Source organism: Melospiza melodia, chromosome 2 (assembly GCF_035770615.1).
Source record: "Melospiza melodia melodia isolate bMelMel2 chromosome 2, bMelMel2.pri, whole genome shotgun sequence".
NCBI lineage: Eukaryota > Metazoa > Chordata > Aves > Passeriformes > Passerellidae > Melospiza > Melospiza melodia.
This window is the reverse complement of record NC_086195.1, coordinates 139,352,255-139,369,696: the sequence shown is the minus strand read 5'-3', so window position 1 is coordinate 139,369,696 and position 17,442 is coordinate 139,352,255. Positions and strand designations below refer to the sequence as shown.

Sequence of the window (17,442 nt, the reverse complement as noted above, 5' to 3'; positions counted from 1 at the left end):
ATGTAAAGCAGCAGGAACTGCTGGTCCTCTCCCTCCCCTGGAGTTTTGAGGGACATGTGCTTCTGTAGGCCTCATGAGAAATAGTACAGAAGAAAGGTTTACAGGCCTAGATTGACCAGAAGGGAAGCAAAAGCTCTGCTTCTCCAAGGTGTGAAAGGAAGATGCTGCATCCTTTTGGGAGAAAGCTGCTGCAGGAGGCTGGGATGGATGAAATGGTGCAGATGATCCTTCTCTGTGGGACAGGTGAGGCTTAGCCCATGTCCCACATGGGACCTGGCTGCTGTGCTCCCTCTCCCAGCTCCCAGTGCCACGTGGCTGCCTGAACAGTGAGCAGTGGTGTCATGGGACAGTCCTGCCTTGAAAGCAGAACCTTGTCTGCAGATGGTGTGGTGGCAGCCAGCCAGGAGCCTGGGCCGTGGATCTCTGCCATGGGTCTCTTGGCAGCTTTGGCAGGCTGAACACCTACCTGCTGCCACTTTTGGGTCAGCCTTTTGCTCAGGGACATCCCAGGGTGGGCCAGGATGGATGCCTTACCTCAAAAGCTTCACTTAAGACATTCCCTGGGGAAAATTGTGCACACAAAGGTTTCATGCTATGCCCATTTAACACCCAGAGCTGTGGGTTCTGGGCTAAAGTCTCTTTCTTTGTTGGTAAGCAGCATGGCTGGAGGGGGGACACAAGGCTGGGCTCATGCTCAAGGGGCAGCTGGACCAGAGGGCTGCTCAGGGAACTGCTTGGACTCACTGGAGGAGAAATGGAATTTGTGGGCTGGCCATGCAATGTAGACAAGAGTTTAGGGATGCAGCACTTGTGGTGCTCACCTCTAGGCAGGGAGGGCAGTGTACAGCACAGAACTATCCAGCTGGTGTGAGTGTGGGGTGCACAAGAACATGTTGGTGCTGTCATCTAGTGGGACCACATGAGCACAGCTCTGTGCCTTCGCTCCCATGCCTTCTACTCCTCCCTTGCACTAATTCACATCCTATCAGGCCTGTATTTTGTGGCCATAAAGCTTTTTCTTAAACGAGGCAGTGTGAAAGCTGTTGTTGTTACAGGCTTCACACACAGTTTATGTCAGGCTTGTTTATCACAGGCCAGGATTAAAGGGAGCTCATCCAAACTCTTGAACTCTGATGGCCCTCACATACTTACCCTCAGTAGAGTGCATTTTGTGCCTGTAGAAGCGAAGAGATTCACAAACAATAATGGTTAACTACCCATCTAATTTAGATCTCATTTTGCACCCAAAGAAATACAAGTGATCAAGACTAGAGACTTCTCTTAAGCCCTTGACTCCTGTTATTTGTATTTGAGACACAAATCACTATTGTCTGCTTGTGATCTTCACTACAATCAGTTACAGGTTTTGGTTCCTCTGGCAGATGCTCAAACATGTCCTAACCACTTCCACAACACATGGCAAACCTCCTGTCTGCTGCCTCAAAATTTCCCAGAGGGTGCACTGAGAAAACTTGTTTTCCGGAAGACAAAAACCAATGTCAGAGACTCAGTGTTTGGGATGTCTTCAAGGCTGAGTGGCAATGGAAGGCCAGAGGTGGAATTAGGGCCATGCAGCTCATTTTAGATCTTTCCTGGCCTTTAATGTGTCTCCTTGTTCCTCACAAAGCAGAAGGAATCGTGGAACATCTGACACTGCTAATTCTGGTGGAGGAACTGGAACGGGGACCACAGCTGAGCAAGGGGCAGCAAGGAAGTGAAAGCACTCTCCCCAAATGAGCAGCACTGTCATGTTTTTGGTTTTCTTTTTTAGAGATGCAGGGATTTCTTAACTTTATTTTAAATAGACCTGTAGAACAACCCATGTGCTATTCTTCTCTACCCTTCCTTCTTAGCCTCCTTTTTGGGAAGCACATTAGTCTGCAGGTTATGTCTGTGTAAATACAGAGTTTATTTTCTGAATGATTCCCAACTGTATTTCTTTATCACTTTGTAATGCTGCTTAAATCACTCCTTGGCCCCTGGTTAATTATTTCAGCTCATGGTGTCAGCTGTGGAGGCTGCAGAAACTCAGTGGTGCAAGATGATGGTGAGTAGAGGAAGGTCTTGATGGGATTCTGTTTCCATGCACTGGGGTGGTGTGGAGGTCATGTAAAAGACACACCAAAAGAAAAAGAAAAGAGCCACAAATCTTTGGAATTATAGAATCATTTATTTTGGGAAAGACCTCTAAGGCCATTGAGTCCAGCCATTAAGCCAGCACTGCCAAATCAGCCACTAAATAATGTCCCTAAGTGCCACACCTACACATCTTTTCAATACCTCCGGGGACGGTGACTCCACCACATCTCTGGGCAGCCTGTTCCAGTGCCTGGCCACCCTTTCCGTGAAGAAACTGTTCATAATATCCAATCTAAACCTCGGCGGGCGCAACTCGAGGTGGCTCTTTCAGGCTGTTGTAGAGGGCGAGGAGCCCCGAGGAGAAAGCCCCGCAAGGCCAGGAGAGGGCACCTGGAAACAACTGTTCCGTGCATGGCTCTGCTGCTGGGCTCTTCCCTTTCCCCTTTCATTTTATTTTCGCCTCCCCCTGGCCCCACCTTTTTTTGCACAAACCCTGTGAGCCGTTTTCATCTTCCTGGGAGCTCGCAGCTCTGTGCCATCAAAGAGGAGCACAAAGCTCCGCTCGGTGTGCGGGGGGCAGCCGGCTGTGCCTCCCTGCCTGCATCCCCTCTCTCTCCTCCTGCCCCAAATTCTCTACCCAGCTCCGTGCACACGCTCATGCTCTCCCCCACGTAAAATATAGGGGAACATGAAGTGTATTGTCACCACGCAGCAATTCAGGGGCCAAATCTTGATCCTTTCCCCCCTGCCTCCCAAAAAGCTCTCCCCCAAAACGTGCGGACTTCAGTAAGAGAGCATCTGCGTTCAAACCGTGGTAGTATTTTGAGGAATCAGGAAAATGCCCCACCTCACTAAGCAAGAACATCAGGCTGGAAGCAGTGCTGGGCTTGGATGTCTTTTTGAGCTGCAACTACACCCTGGCTTTTGGAAAACTCTTTGGAACAGGCTGCCCGGGGAAGGGGTTGAATCATCATCCCTGGAGGCATTTAAAAGACCTTAAATGTGGAGCTTAGGGAGCTGGTTTAGTGGTGGGCTTGGCAGTGCTTGAGCTAATGGTTGGACTCGATGAGCTCAGAGGTCTTTTCCAACCTAGGTGATTCTGTGACTCTTATTCTTTGTATTCATAGTGGTTGAACGTTGCTCCCTGAAAATCCAGGTTTTCTGAAGTCTGAAAACATGGAGCCGTCAGACTTCAAGTCAAAGGTGTCAGGCTGGAGAAATGTTCAGAGCCCTGCTGTACTGTGGGGTGGTTGGGAGAAACACCAATTTCAGCCAGATTATTAAAAAGCTCCTGGCCATTTGTTTGGAGTGAATTTTGACACATGCAGCATCCCCACCTTGCTTCCCTTTTGGGACAGTGAGCATCCCATGGTCTTTCCCTCTCTCACACAGAGATGTGCAGAGATGGACTCTTCTCATCCTCAGTCCCCAAACATGAGCTGTTTCCTCCTCACTTCTCATGGTGCTTGCAGATTCAGGAATGAAATCTCTACCAACAAAACCTTTCCACAGGCTCTGCTGTGGCTTTGCTGTGCACATTACACCCTAATTGCGTCACTTCCCTGCAGCTCCCTTCCTCAGGTGAGCACCCTCTCTCTCAGTCAATGCATGACACAATAAACATTTCATGTGCCCAGATAGTGCTCATAGAACTCATATTATGTGTACATCTTCACTTATTAAGCACAAAGGCTCTGCTTGCTCTGTAAAAATTTCTACTACAGATTGTGTGTATACAGGCACCTATTCCATACAACTTCAAGTTAAAAAAAAAATAGGTTTTCTTTGCACAGGCACACACGTACTTTCCTCTCTCTGGAAAAGACAAGCCTTTGTTGTTAGGCTGTCTTTGCTCCTCTGGTCTTTCTTTCCCCCCTTGTTTCTGACTCTGTTTTTTCTAATGCCTGTCTCTCCTGCTTGTTCAGGCTGTCAGCTGAAGCTGCAAGGTGCTGCAGATGTGCCACTGGAAATCACGTTTGTCCAAGGCGTTTTCCTGGGGCGACGTGTGGCTTGTTAAAATGGGCTCCCTGTGTGCTCCCTCACTGAACCCCCCTGCCCTGTTTTAAGGGTACAAATGCAGCATTTTGACAAAAATGCTTTCCTCTTGAGGGATGCTCTGTGCTGTGCTCAGGTGGGAGCTCCCCTCGGGGAGGTGTATTATCTTTCCCTGTAAGAGGTAAAACCTGGCAATTTTTGCTTTTGCACACCCCTGCTCCTGCCAGGATGGACTGGGTGGATGTACCCAGCCTGCCCAAGCCCACCTGTGCCCTGAGTGAGGTGCTGGATGGGTGGGAGGTGTTGCTCATATGCAGGAGCTGAGGGAGAACCAGAAAGCTGGGGTGGAACAAACAGCACCGATGATGGCGAGTGATGTGCATGGCCAGGAGGGGTTTCAGGGCAGCTTGCTGGCATCAGCAAAGGTTTCTGGCTTTTAGGAGGGCACAGCTTGTGGTAGGAGCTCCCTGTTGGTGGAATGGGAGCAGGCAGCCAGGCTGTGCTGTGCTGCAGCACCAGGGAAGGGGGAACATGGGGTATCCCCTCACTCCCATGCTGAGCGCTCAGCACTGCACGCCAGCCATTCCTGGTGTGCAGGAATTGTCCCCATCCTTGCACCTCTCTGCTGCCTGGCTTGCCCAGGGCGCTCAAGGACCAGCCTTTCTGGGCTTTTGCAGGTGATGGTGTCCCTGCCCAGAGCTGCCAGTCTCTGCAGAGGGGCAGGGCCTGAGCCTGGGCAAAGGGCATCAGCTCCACCCAGAGCTCAGCTACTCCCCCAGCTGGGCTCTGCATTTAAATAACAGCTTCCAGCTGCTCAGAGTGAATTGCCTCTGACTGAGAGACCAGACCTGTGAGGAGGTATGTGGAGGACACTGAGAAGTGTTGGCTTTATGGGATTTGACTTGTGCGTACCTGAACAGTAGTGGTGACCTGTCCCAGTGCTAAGACAACATGAAGCAAAAAGAGCTGTGCCAAGTGTCTCTATCACTCTTTCCAGTCTGCATTGACCCCAAATGCATCCATGTGTTGTGAGAGGCTCCACTGAAGCAGATGAACAGATACTAACTCACCTGAAAGGGATGTGGTGCAATGTGATGTGGTGTGGGAGGGAGTCCCGAGTCTGAGGAGGTCTCTGACTCCTCTGGGGAAGGCACAGCCAGGCTCTGTGCTGCCTCTAAGGGTGCTAGCATGTTGTGCTAAGCAACATTTTCACCATGAGGGTGATACTGGGGGTGAACCTTTGAGTAAAATGCATGCAGAGGTACTGGCTTGTCCCTGCAGTGCTGTGCCAGCAGCAACCTTGCTGCTCAACCCAATTTCCTCCCCTACTGGTCTCAGCCTGCCGGGTGTCTCACTGGGGTTAGGGTCCTAAATTGGTCATGTGCTCTTCACCTTTTTCTGCCTTTTAATATTGTTTATTCTTTACAACAGACATGAGGCAAGATGTGCTGTGCATCCTCCATGGTCTCCTCAGGACAGCTTCCTCAGAGAAGTGACACCAGTGCTACTTCCAGTTCTATCCCTGTTTTCATGCCTTTGTCCCAGCCTAATGGTGAGTCACAACAGTTGTGTTTATGTCTAACAGAGCCAGGTTTTGCATAAGCTGTTTTATTTTTTAGTGAGCTCTCTCATCTGCTCAGTCAGGCGATGGCAGCTGGTGCTACCACGGTGGGGAGAATCTTCAGCTGGCTTTGCTCTGCCTCTCCTTTCTTGTGTACACTAAAACAACGGCTCTGGCTCCCCACCCCCAGCAGCTTGCTGACCTGGAGACCTCTGGGCATAAACAAAGAGCAGCGTTAGTGGAAAATTGGTGCAGCCCCCAGAAGGTCCTTGGGAGACACGTGAGCCTGCATGGAGCCAGCTGTTCTGTGTGGGAAGGCCAGAGGCTAGCCCAGATGATGCAGAGCAGAAAGCCAAGCCAGAGCTGGAGCACTTCATTTGTCTTGTGGCTGAGGAGATGAGTGCCTTGGGCTGGATGGGGGTCAGTGGTGCTTGGCTGTGTTTTGTGGAGTGACCTTCAAAGCAAGCTGAAAGAGCTGTAGATGTCAGGTCTTGGCAAAAGGATGCTGCAAAGCCCACAGCCCCAGGAGGCTCTTGGGGCAGCATGTTGCTGTTTTAACCATTAGCTGAGTCTTTGCACAGGTTTCCTGTCACCTGCAGTTTTATGTTCGGGAGAAAGGTACAAACCCAATACCTGGGCAGTTGCAATTGCTGTCTGGTGTACAGCTCCTCCCTCTGCTTCTGGACTGGCATTGTGGGACAGAAAAGCATTCTGGCTACCCAAGGAGAGAAAATCTCTTCTGCAGAGCCCCTTGCATCCTCAGATTTGAAAGGTTTTTTCTAACATAATCATTCTTCTGGAGCCTGGCTGGGTGTGACTGTGGGTAGTGAGAAACACCTGTGTTAAGCAGGGTGATTTGTTGGTGCTAACAGCAAGGCCACAGCTTTTTAGCCTCCTTGGGAAATCCAGTTAGGCTCTGCATGTGTGTTTTGGGGGTAATCTGGCTCACACACTGAAAGCCCTCCCTCATACCACTGCCATGGCTCTGAGGCTCAAAGCAGAGGGTGAGACAGCATCCTCTTTGTGAAATGAGTCAAAATGGTTCAGCTTCCCTTCAGAAGTTTCTGGGTGACCAGCCATGTTAACACAGCTGCAGCTGTGTCTCCACAGGGATGTTGTTTTTACAAGCTGAAACCAAGAACAATTCCCTCAAAGATGCACTGAGGATAAAAGTGATGATGTGGTAAAGACCAGTGAGTGGTGCTTTGGCTCAGACCTCTTCCCTCAGAATTGGAGAGCTGTAGGATCAAAGCTTAATTTAGGCTGAAAGGGACCCCCTGGAGGTGATTTAGTCCAATCCCCAATGCGCCCCAAATGCAGTGGGTAGACTGTAAGGCATCATCGTGTTTCTGAGTAGAGAAACTTTGAAAATAAATCCTGGCTAATTGGGGTTAAGTGGGACTTTTGTAGTAATATAAGAGGGGCCAGAGGTTTGGCTGGCTGAGGATCACATCCAGACTCTTGTAGGCCCAAGTCACCCTCCAGAACTGTGGTGGTGCTGGTCCAAGCACAATCCCTCAGTTCCTTATCAATAATTCTGCTGCCTGCACTCCTCTCAGCTATGTCTGTCTGGGACAGTGCGCTCTGTGCCCATCAGCCAGGTTATGCTTTCCTGGCTTGGGCTGGATAAATAATGGCGTCTTTGCCCCTCTGTAGTGGTTACTGTGTGGCAGTGCAGTGCAGGAGGCACAAGAGCTGCTGGTTTGATCCTGGTGAAAGGGTGGTGTGTGGGGCAGGCACGTCTGGACTTGGAAGCTGTGAGGAGGCCACCACTGATTGTTCTGTGGCTTTGCATGGGTGGTGGTTTTGCTTTGCTGTTCCTGCTCCCTTCTCCTGGTGGTGTCCTGGCACCTCTCCTCCCAGAGAGAGGAAAGGAGAGTGCTTAGAACCCTGCCTCTTTGCAAAGCAAACGCTCCTGCTAGCCAGAAGCAGTGGTGTCCTGTCTGACCCTTGGTAGGAGGTGCATCTCACTGCAGGGAAGGTTAATGCATCCAGCATTTCTGCTCTCTGGATCCCAGAGCACATATGCTTGGAGCCCAAACCCTTCCCCAGACCTCCCAGGTTTCCATGAGTTTGCAACTGTGCTTCCTGCTACTGGTTGGTGTGGATGTATGAAAGGAACAAATGTTGGCTGTTATTTAGCACTTCAGTCAGGTCCTGCTGCAGCCAGGAAGCGCCATGGCCTGTAATGGAGAACATATGTGATCTCACACAAACACCCTCATTTTCTCTGTCCTGTTTCCCTGCCTGTAAAATGGAAATAATAATTCAGTACCTCAAAGAAGGGCAACGAGCCTTGCTTAACAAATTGGTTTGTGTAACTCTCACAGACTTCCATGCAGGAGGGGTGGCAGGAGAGTGTTGTGTTTTAGTGGCAGGAGCATTGCCAGTCTGTCTTCTTCCCTTGCTCCCAGTGGGAAGGAGATGCTGGGTGGCATGGAGCATTGCCAGTTTGTTTTTCCCATGCTCCTGGTGGGAAGGAGATGTTTGGATGGCAGGCACTGGAGCACAGTGGCCCCTGACCACACAGGGACCTCTGGGGCCCTGCTGTACCCGATGGGGACATTGTAGCAGGGTGACCCCTCTGTGCCCATCTGTACAGTGGATACCCCAGAGCCCTTGTGGTGACACTACGTGGGGCAAGATCAGTCCCACCCAGGGAGGTGTTGGATGGTTTCTCTATCCCTGTAGCCACCTGTGTCTGTTTCTCAGTGGTTGTGAGGAAAACTGGATCCCTCCCATGCAGCCATCCTTGCACATGCGTGCTCTACATCAAATGCTTGCTCCAAGAGATGTGAGTAGCATGGAAAAAAGGCATCTTGGAAGATAGGAGTATTTCCACAGATAGTAACATAAAGTGAAAGCCAAGAATCTCTGTTTATTTTTTCCTCTTGCTCCTCCTTATTTTTTTTTATGTGAGAGTTTTTATTTTGCTGAACTTATCTTTATCTTAGAGCTGGTCTTAAAAAATTATTTTCCTTTTCCACACTGACCTTTCTGAGGCAGATGAAAGGAACAGCCTTTAGAGAAGAGGGCTGGTTAAGCCAGAAACCCTTTCTGCCTTATCTTCCTCCTCAGCCAGGCCACTGTCTTCATTCCCTCCATCCTTCACTGTTGGTGTTGATTTCTAGAGAAGGAGATGGGCTCCTTTCTGCCTCCTGGTTGACAGGCTCTAACATAGACACAGAGTCCCTCCCTGTGTTGGTTGATGTTTTCTTGGTCTCTTTATTCCTGCTGAGCCAAACACCCTGATGAGATCAGCTTGAGGTTCAAGACAGTTCAGGAATGAAAGTCTGGGCTCCTGGAACACAGGAAGTCATCTCCAGTCTTTAGTGATTGAAAGAAGCCAACCCTAGTGTCCAAATCCACCTGAAATGCAGGGTGGCTGAGCTGGACTGTGGCTAGTGGTGTGTGCATTTGGTCAGAGACTGTGTCTCCCCCCATTTCAGCATGGCCTGAAAAGCTGCAAGTGTGAGAACCATGCAGAGAAATTTCCATAAAATCCCAGCTACTGCTGCTACCTGGCCAGGGAAAATAAATGTCTGGGAGAGCTTCTGGGGCCAAGAGAGCAAAAGAGGGTCCCTGGCACCCCCTGAGGGGTCAGCACTGTGGCTGAACTCATCCTGCAATCCTGTGCTGTAGCTGGTGAGAATCTGTCAAAGCTGAGGTGCGCTGAGCAAACCAGCTCACCAGTAAATGAAGTGGCATTTTGCCAGAGAAATTTTTGCTCAGCAGAAACCGTGTGGCTGCATCTGATACAGACTCTGTAAATGGCCATTAGACTGTTGCGGATGAGAGTGATATAATTGAATTTAAGGAAAAGGTTTAGGAGGGAGAAAAGTTTTTTTTTTGCATAGTTTCCCAGAATTAATTTTTTTCCCTCCTTTCAGTTGGTAGCTGAAAATGTCAATGGGATGTAGTTAATACCTGGAGACAAAAATAAGAACTAAGGGACGGCAAATGAGAAGGGAAACTAGAGATGTCCATCTTCACTAGAGCTGGGCGTATGTAGCAATAAACGTTCACAAAATGTGCTTGTGAATAAAACATGCAGCCTGTCTTCCTTAGCGATTGTGACCCATTTTATTCCCAAACACTCTGCTGGAAAAGAATTTTCTACCCACAAAGATGCTCACGAAAGCAAGCTATCTTTTGGAGTAATGTGAATAAATATAATTGAATTCTCAGGCTGGTGTTTATTCTCAAAGCCAGGCTGAAGAGCCCTATCAGTTGCATAATAGGCTCGTGGAACAATCCGGCGTGATTGCAAATCACTCGCGATGAGCAGGGGATGCCACCTAACCAGAGGCGACTTAGGATGAATTACATGACCAATGGCACAACATAAATGCTGAGTGAGGAGCAGGATATTTTCAGCAGAAGGGTCTCAGCTCAGCCATATGTTAAAATGCCTTCACACAAAGCACTTGTCACAGTCACTGGAGGAGCGAGCCCGCCCGTGAGCAGCCAGGCTGCCGGCTGATAACGCGGGGACAGATAGCGGCGCTGCGTTTGTCACAGGATTTATCTGCAGTGAGCAACTTGATCAGCTTTAATCATATGTGACAGCAATGTGAGGTCTGAAGTTGTGGTCAATCAGTTTGAATTAGTCCCTCCATCAATGTCACTGAACCGAAGATCAGGGCAAGTTGGTGTTGTTTTCTCACTTAGCCCATTGCCAGCAGGAGTGGCTCTCCCTGCCTGCAGGTGATCCCACCTTTCCTGCATGGCCTACATTTCTGGTATCAGGGGTGGAGATGGAAATGAGCTATTGGTTCACACAGAGTTTGTTCACCCCTGGCTATTGCAAAGTTCCCTTCAGTGGGTTTTTCACTTTTTTTCCATGCGTAGCAGCAAGTTGTATTTCCATACACCCAAAATGCCTGGGCTTTCCCAGCATCTCCCAGATGGCTATTACACATTAAACTATAATTGCACTGTCAGGGAGTTTTCCTTTCTGATGGTCTGCCAATGCGTTCCTTTTCAACAAAATTATATCTATTGAGGTTAGCAGCTCGGGCAGGAAACAATGCAGACAAATGCAGGCTGCCCCATCTTCGGGCCAATTAATCTGAACCAGATATCCAGTGAGAGGGTGACGGCGGAAATGCTGAATGAGGACTGTGGGGAGCACAGGGCCATTTAGCTGGGCTGTAAACTTGCAATTGAGCTGCTTGGCAGCATCACTCAGTGATTATGGGCTCTGGAGAGGGCACAGGAGGACTCTGCTGCAGTGGGCAAGCTAGGATGGGGTTTACGGGCAGCAGCTACAACGCTGTTGTCCTTCAGGCGTGCCAAGGCCAGCTCTGTATTGACAAACTGCTGAGCATTTCTGGAGGGAAGGCCAGCAAAGTGCTGGGCTGGAGGAGCATTCCAGTGGGAATAACCTGTTGGCAAAGTGCAGGAGAGGAGCCTGCATTGCTCAGACCCAGGAAGCAGCTTGCTGTGCAGACAGCAGCAGCTGAAGGTGCTTGGTGATGCAGAGAGCACCTGCATGAGAAATCATTGGAATATTAAGAATACCTCTCTTAAGGCAGAAACACTTCTAGGAAGCTGGGCTGGCTGGGGCAGTGGGAACTGCAGCAGAGCCCATGGATAGGGAAGCTGTGAGCAATTCATTCCTCTGCTCTGGAAACTCAGCAGTCTGTAGTGACTGGCAATTCCTGGCAACCCCATGGCAGGACAATAAATTAAGAAAACACAGTCTAACTTAAAACATGGCAAAGCAAAGAGGCAAAGCCATGTATTTCATTTCCTTTATTCCATCTATGAGGATTTAAGACCTTCTGGCTTAGAAAGAAATGAAAAATTGTTCTGAATGTTTCATTTTGACAATAGTGATATGAAATCTTTTGGCTGCCTGTAGAGTTGCTTGGTCATCCCTCTCCCCCTTTTTCTTTATTTCCTTTTTTTCTTTTTTTTTTTTTTTTAATATCAACCTATCTAGGCTGTGACAAGCCCATGAAGATTTTGGCGCCATCAGCTTTGCATTTGTGTCAGAAAAAGCATTGCCAGTTGTATTCAAGTGCAAAGTCAAGTGATCAAGGAGATGTCATGGGATGGGGGCATGAATTTCTTCAAGGAGCACCATGAAGTCTGTGATCAGGCTCATAGTAATGAATGCTAACCAAATGAGGAGGAATGTGCATAGGAAAAGTTTGATAGAGAGGTCTGAGAGAAGGAGACTACCCTGAAATAATAATTGCCTTTTCAATACAGGCTGATTTGGAGGGGGAAAAAAAAAAAAAAAAGAGAGTTTTTACTCATTCTCTCTTCCTCTATCCTCCTCTCCCCTGTTTGATTTGTAGTATAATACAAATAGCACAATATCTATAAACCCTCTCTCAGTAGTGCCATTCCTGACCCTACATGAGGAAAAAAAACCTCAAAGTAACAGAAAGCCTTAGGCAAAAACGTTCAGGAATGGATAGCATGTGATACTTTGTATAGATTTTAGTCCTTCTAGATGATTTATATGAAAATGAATTGGATGCAGCAGAGAGGTCAGCAAAAGCTGTTGTTAAAAGCTACTCTCTTTCAAGATACACATAAAACCCCCCATACAGATTCCCTTTGTGAAACATAGGAGCTGCTATCCAAATTGCCAACGGTGCTCACAGTGGGTCGGGAGAGGTGTGACCAGAGGACACAGAGTGACTGAGAGCAAGCACAGGAGGCCACTGCAGAGCAGGGAGGGAGCTGCATCACTTTGGGCAGAAAAGCCACAAAAGTGTCACAGAAGCAGATAAAGGAGGATGTAAGCAAACATCAAAGAAGGGCTTGCAGCACTGCTTTAGAGAGTTTTAGGAGAAGCAATCCTGAAAGAGTGACTGGGAAATCTCTCTTTTGTTTCCTTCTGTGTTTAGGGAAAACAGGCTTTGCCACTGCAGGCATCCACAGCTCTGCCAAGGAGAGAGGGAAGTGCCCTGCTGCAGGACAGGCAGGCAGTGAGGACACAGCACCAGGCCTGGGGGTTGCTGAGGGGCAGCCAGGGCACTCGTTTTCTCTCCAGTCCCCTGCTCCCCAGTTGCTCAAAATGCTTGTCTTTCAAGCAGTGGTGATTATCCCAGCCTGGGTCTGTGCAGGAAGGAGGCTTTCTCTGGAAAAGAAATGTGGTTTGACCAATTAGGGAGAAAGTAGTGATGTTCTTAGCAGATTTTTGGCCAAAACCCCAGAGAACGGAAGGCTGAAATTAGGCAGGGAAGTAACCTCTGCAATGAAGATCTCTCTCAGCTTATGTCTTTAAAGTTGGCTTTTTCTTGAGCACATTTTGATTGCTTTAAAGTCATGTACTGTGCATGCACTGTACTTTTTTCTGTGGCTAAGCTCTCAAAGTGAGCATCTGAACAAGGCTTTGCAGTCTGCATGATTTCCCTGCACAGTGACAAGTCTGGTTAAATGTATCATGGGCTGAGCAGAATGCAGACAGAGCCCCAGCCTGATTCAAGGTTGGAGAGGGGCAGGAGACCCTGCACTGCAGCTCCTTGGTGGGGCTCCACGGATGGGGCAGTCACAACTTCCCTGGGTGGCCTGTTCTAGTCCTTCACCACCCTCACAGTAAAGAATTTCTTTCTAATATCTAATGCAAACCTGTCTTTTTTCAGTTTGAATCAATTTCCCCTTGTCCTGTCACTACATGCTCTTGTACAAAGTTCCTCTACATCTTTCTGGTGGGCTCCCTTTAGTTATTGGAAGGAAGGATGTGAGGTGGACAAGAGATACAAAAGCCAAAGCTCTGGGAGATGGTGAAATATCAGGGATGTCCTTGGGCAAACAGACAGGATGTCCATGGCCACTTCTGGTATGCAGCTGTACTTCAGAGACATGCAGACTAAAATTCCTACTTTCCCTATGTGTTCCTTTAAAACAGATAATCAACAAAATCAAAACAAGCCTTCCCTTCCTTTCAAACTAGAGATGAAATGTTGGATGCAGCTCCCCACAGACAGCAGCTTTGTGCAGGGGGCCATCACCAGCCCCTGGGCAAGGGGGACGAGGGTCTCAACCCCCACAAAGAGATTTTTTGGGTATGACAAGGGAGGAACTGTCACAATCTCTTGGGCTGTATGCAGAGGGGTGTGGGGAGGGAAGGTGGGTGCCCTCAGTGGCATTTTTCCCAATTTCGCATTTTTCCTGCCCAATAAGTCAGCAGAGAAATCCCTACTAGGGCCAGTCTTTCTGGATCTCTTGACTGCTTCCCTTCCACAGCCCACTGCATGCTCCTTCCCCCATGGGCAGGGGGGATCCTCAGAGGGCTGAGCAGCACCTCAGGGAGGTGGGAGGTCAGCCAGGGGGCCTCTGTACGTGCTGCTCTGGCTGCAGGACAGAGAGGGTAACAGGAGCTGCAGTGCTGTGTCTGTCATCCCCCGGGATGAGAAGCTCAGCCTGAACCAAAGGGGCCATTTAGCATTGTGAATTATTGAGTGCTTTGCAATGTGGAGGAGCTGAGTGAGTCAGCTGAGGTCGGGCAACCTGTGCTCCATTTTTAGAAACAGGGGATGACCAGGGACAAACAAACACCCCTGCAGCCCACCAAAGCTGCTCTGTGCGGGCTGGAGCCCCTTGCAGCCAGGTGGGGATGATGGGGGGTGGATGGGAGGGGATGCTGAGGGTCTCACTGGTGGCAAAGGGGGAAGGGATGCACTCCCCTCCAGGGATGGAGACTGGGCAGTGAGCTGTGAGCACACTGCTGGTGCTTAATATTTATTAACGACTTGGAAAAGTGGGGGAAGCAGTGAAGCAGCAAGTTTTGCAGATGGCATGGAATAATTTAGGATAGAGAAGGCTGTGCAGGCACCCAGTGGGACTTTGCCAAGGTAAGGGGCAGGTGACCCTTGCTGCTGACACACGCGGTGGGGAAGGCTGCCCTGATGGCACTGCCACCTCTGTGGGTTCTCAATCACCCACAGCTGCCTGGGTGATGCTGGGGGGAGGCTGGGTGCCACCACACACAGCTCGCTGGGAACATCTGCTCAGTCTGCAGCAGCTGGCTCAGGAGAGAACAAAATGGCTGGCTATATAAAGAACAGCATTAAAAAAAAAAAAAAAAAAAAAAAAGAAAAAAAGACAGGAAAAAAAAAAAAAAAAAGCCATGCTGAAAATACCACCTTTCTGCTGTCTAGGCAGAGCAGGTGAATTATGGACTGGAGACATTCTCTTGTTGCATGAGTAACAGATGAAGGATGTGGAGCAAAATTGAGCAGAGAAAGTGATGGATGCAGAGAGGCTGAAAATAGTGACTGTCTTGTTCCCACCTGTATCAGGAGGATTGAGTGAAGTGTTTGAAAAACAAAGACAAATCAGTTTATCCCCCTAAATGAGCCACAATCAAAGACACACCCATGGACACTGATGGCCAAAATGGCTAATGTGGGCAAAAGGATGGATTCTTTTCAGTTGTGTAGCATCAGCCTGGGGGATGAGAGTGCAGGACACACCAAGAGTCCAGCATGATTCAGGGTAGGGCTGTACATTAGGTGAATCCTGTTTTGTGCTGGGGTTAGGATTTTGGCAGGGCAGGTTGACTGGGCTGTAGCTCCAGAGGGCTGCCCTGGAGGCTCCCTGCAGCTCTTCCCTGAGGCAGGGCAGTGGTCACAGTGCAAAGGTGATGCTGAGCTGGGAGGGAAGGTGAGTGGTCCCCCCAGCAGGGTGAAACCATCAGCCAGCATATGGGACCCTTCTGATTTCTTCACAGAGGAGGGCTGAGGTGCTGGGCTGTGCCACCCACAGCAGTGGGGGAAAGAGGCACAGGAGATTGGGGTTTACATTGAAATGTCTGCCAATTCTTGCCTCTCCACCTATTCCCTGGCACCCAGGACTGAGGTTTGGTTTTCCACCTGCACATGGGGTGCAGAATCTCTTTGCCCTGTAGCTTTTCACTGCTTAGTGCCATTGTCTGCAAGATAAACACAACATACAAAAGTTGTGCCTTGGCACCTAATGGGGTAAAAATGCAAGTTGGAAATAGCTTGTCTCAGAGACACACATATTCATACTGCTGGGAAAGAGCTGCTTCTCACCTAGGATCTTAAAGCAGTGGGGCTGTAAACAGCATTTGGTTCCTTGCACAGGTCATCTTCACTCCTCCAGAGCAAGGCAGGGGGAGTCATCTCTCATCATGGACACTCGTGGCACCACTCAGTACAATTCTTCCAGGGTGGTTAGTTAAATCACTCAAGCAAGAGAAGCCTCTGCCTCTGATACAGTTAGGAAATGTGACCTAGTTAAGCCCAGACGTTTTTGAGTGCGATGAAATGGAAGCGACTCGTGCTCGCTGAAAATTGACACCAGAAATAGAGTGTTTGCTGCCTGCCTGGCCCACACCGTGTTTGGTGGGTCCTGCACGGGGCAGGACCCTGCCACAGCAGCCCTGTCCCAGCCCTGTCCTTCCCTGCACTGTCACTGTCCCACCAGGCACCAGGGACCCCCGCAGCCCCGGCCGTTCCCCCTTCGCGCCTCGCTCTCCTCCATGAAATCCAATTAAAGGGTGAAATGAATTTTGGAGTGACTGCTACAGGCTGTGCATGTCTGTGCATGGAGGAGGGGGTGGGAAAGGCCTGTCTGCTGGTGCTGGAGCAGCAGAGAACCGGCTCTGGTCTCGTTTTAAGCCCAGCCCCAGTGAAAAGCTGCTGCCGCAGCTGCAAGGGAACTATAAACGTACCATGCAATAACGTTATCGCTTTGATGGATGCTGGAGAGGCTTTGAATGCCTTTTCTTTTTTTTTCTTTTACAGTGTGGCCTTGTACCTTGCAGCTTCCCTTGCTGTAATGTGCCGGTTTCTTTTGTAACTCAAATCCTGCCCCCTCCTCTCTTTTAATCGGCATAATACCTTTGTTTGCTGCCCCTTTCCTGGAGGAAAAAAGAAATGCTCTACTATTTGGGGGGAAAAAAGCCTTTGTCCTGTCCTCTTGCTGTGCCCAGAGCAAATTTGTCTCTCTAACACAGATTAGCACAGAGGTGTCCAGAAAGGAGCACCAATGCAGGCTGTGCAAGTGCCTGGAGCTCTTCTCTTGAAGAGGAACCGGCCTCGTGGGAGCTGCAGGCTCCTTGGGAGGGAAAACAAACTTCTTGGTGCTGAAGTCATTGGTTTTGGCATTTGCTTTCTCAGAAACAGTTTCCCTTTTGACAGAGCTACGCTTGGGGCAGTCCACTCAAACGCGATGCTGATGTCTTGGACCCTCCAAGGGGCTGACACAAGAGCTTTAGGAGTGCACCACAGTGATGTGACCTCAATTTGCCATTTTAGGAGGGTTCTGCAAATGGCTGGACAGGCTGATGCAATGGGTCCTTTCCCAGAAGGTTCCCCTCCATCCTCCCTCACTCCTCAGCAGCTTTCCTCCATCCATCCCTCCCTCCCCTGTGCACCCTCAGGCTGTGGAGCTCACTCGTGCCAATTCGGACAGAGGCCAAGAGCACAGAGGGGATTGCAAAGCAATCAGGTTCAGAGGAGAGAACTCCCTGAAGGCTGTGAACATTGCAGGCACAGCCTCTGGCTCGGGGAGTTGCTGTGCTGTGGAGTGCCAGAGGCTGGGAGGGTCCTCTGGGGAAAGTCACACTCCAACAAGCCTGTTGTGGCTTTTCTGCCCTTTTTCCTTGGACATCTGCTCCTGGCCACTGCTGCAGTGTACCAAGCTGGATGCCCACCAGTCTGGTGAAGGGTGCTCCTTATTACACCCTGCACTTCTGTACTTCTCTGATTTTGTTTGTCCTCCTTATTCCATCTCTCTGGCTGTTTCCCTGATAGGAAGACTTCTTCTCTTTCCCACTTGGCTCATCTTAGACAATTTGTCTCAATGCTCAGGCCTTG

The 17,442-nt window shown here is 49.5% G+C and overlaps 1 long non-coding RNA gene across 1 annotated transcript in view; it reads left to right on the top strand.

Moving 5' to 3' along the window:
* The first annotated feature begins 5,504 nt into the window (after positions 1–5,504).
* The window catches only part of LOC134415256 (uncharacterized), a 29,248-nt gene continuing 17,310 nt past the window's right edge, over positions 5,505–17,442 (top strand). Inside the window, exon 1 of the long non-coding RNA XR_010026986.1 lies at positions 5,505–5,626. This is a non-coding gene — a long non-coding RNA (uncharacterized LOC134415256). The remainder of the gene's footprint in view (positions 5,627–17,442) is intronic.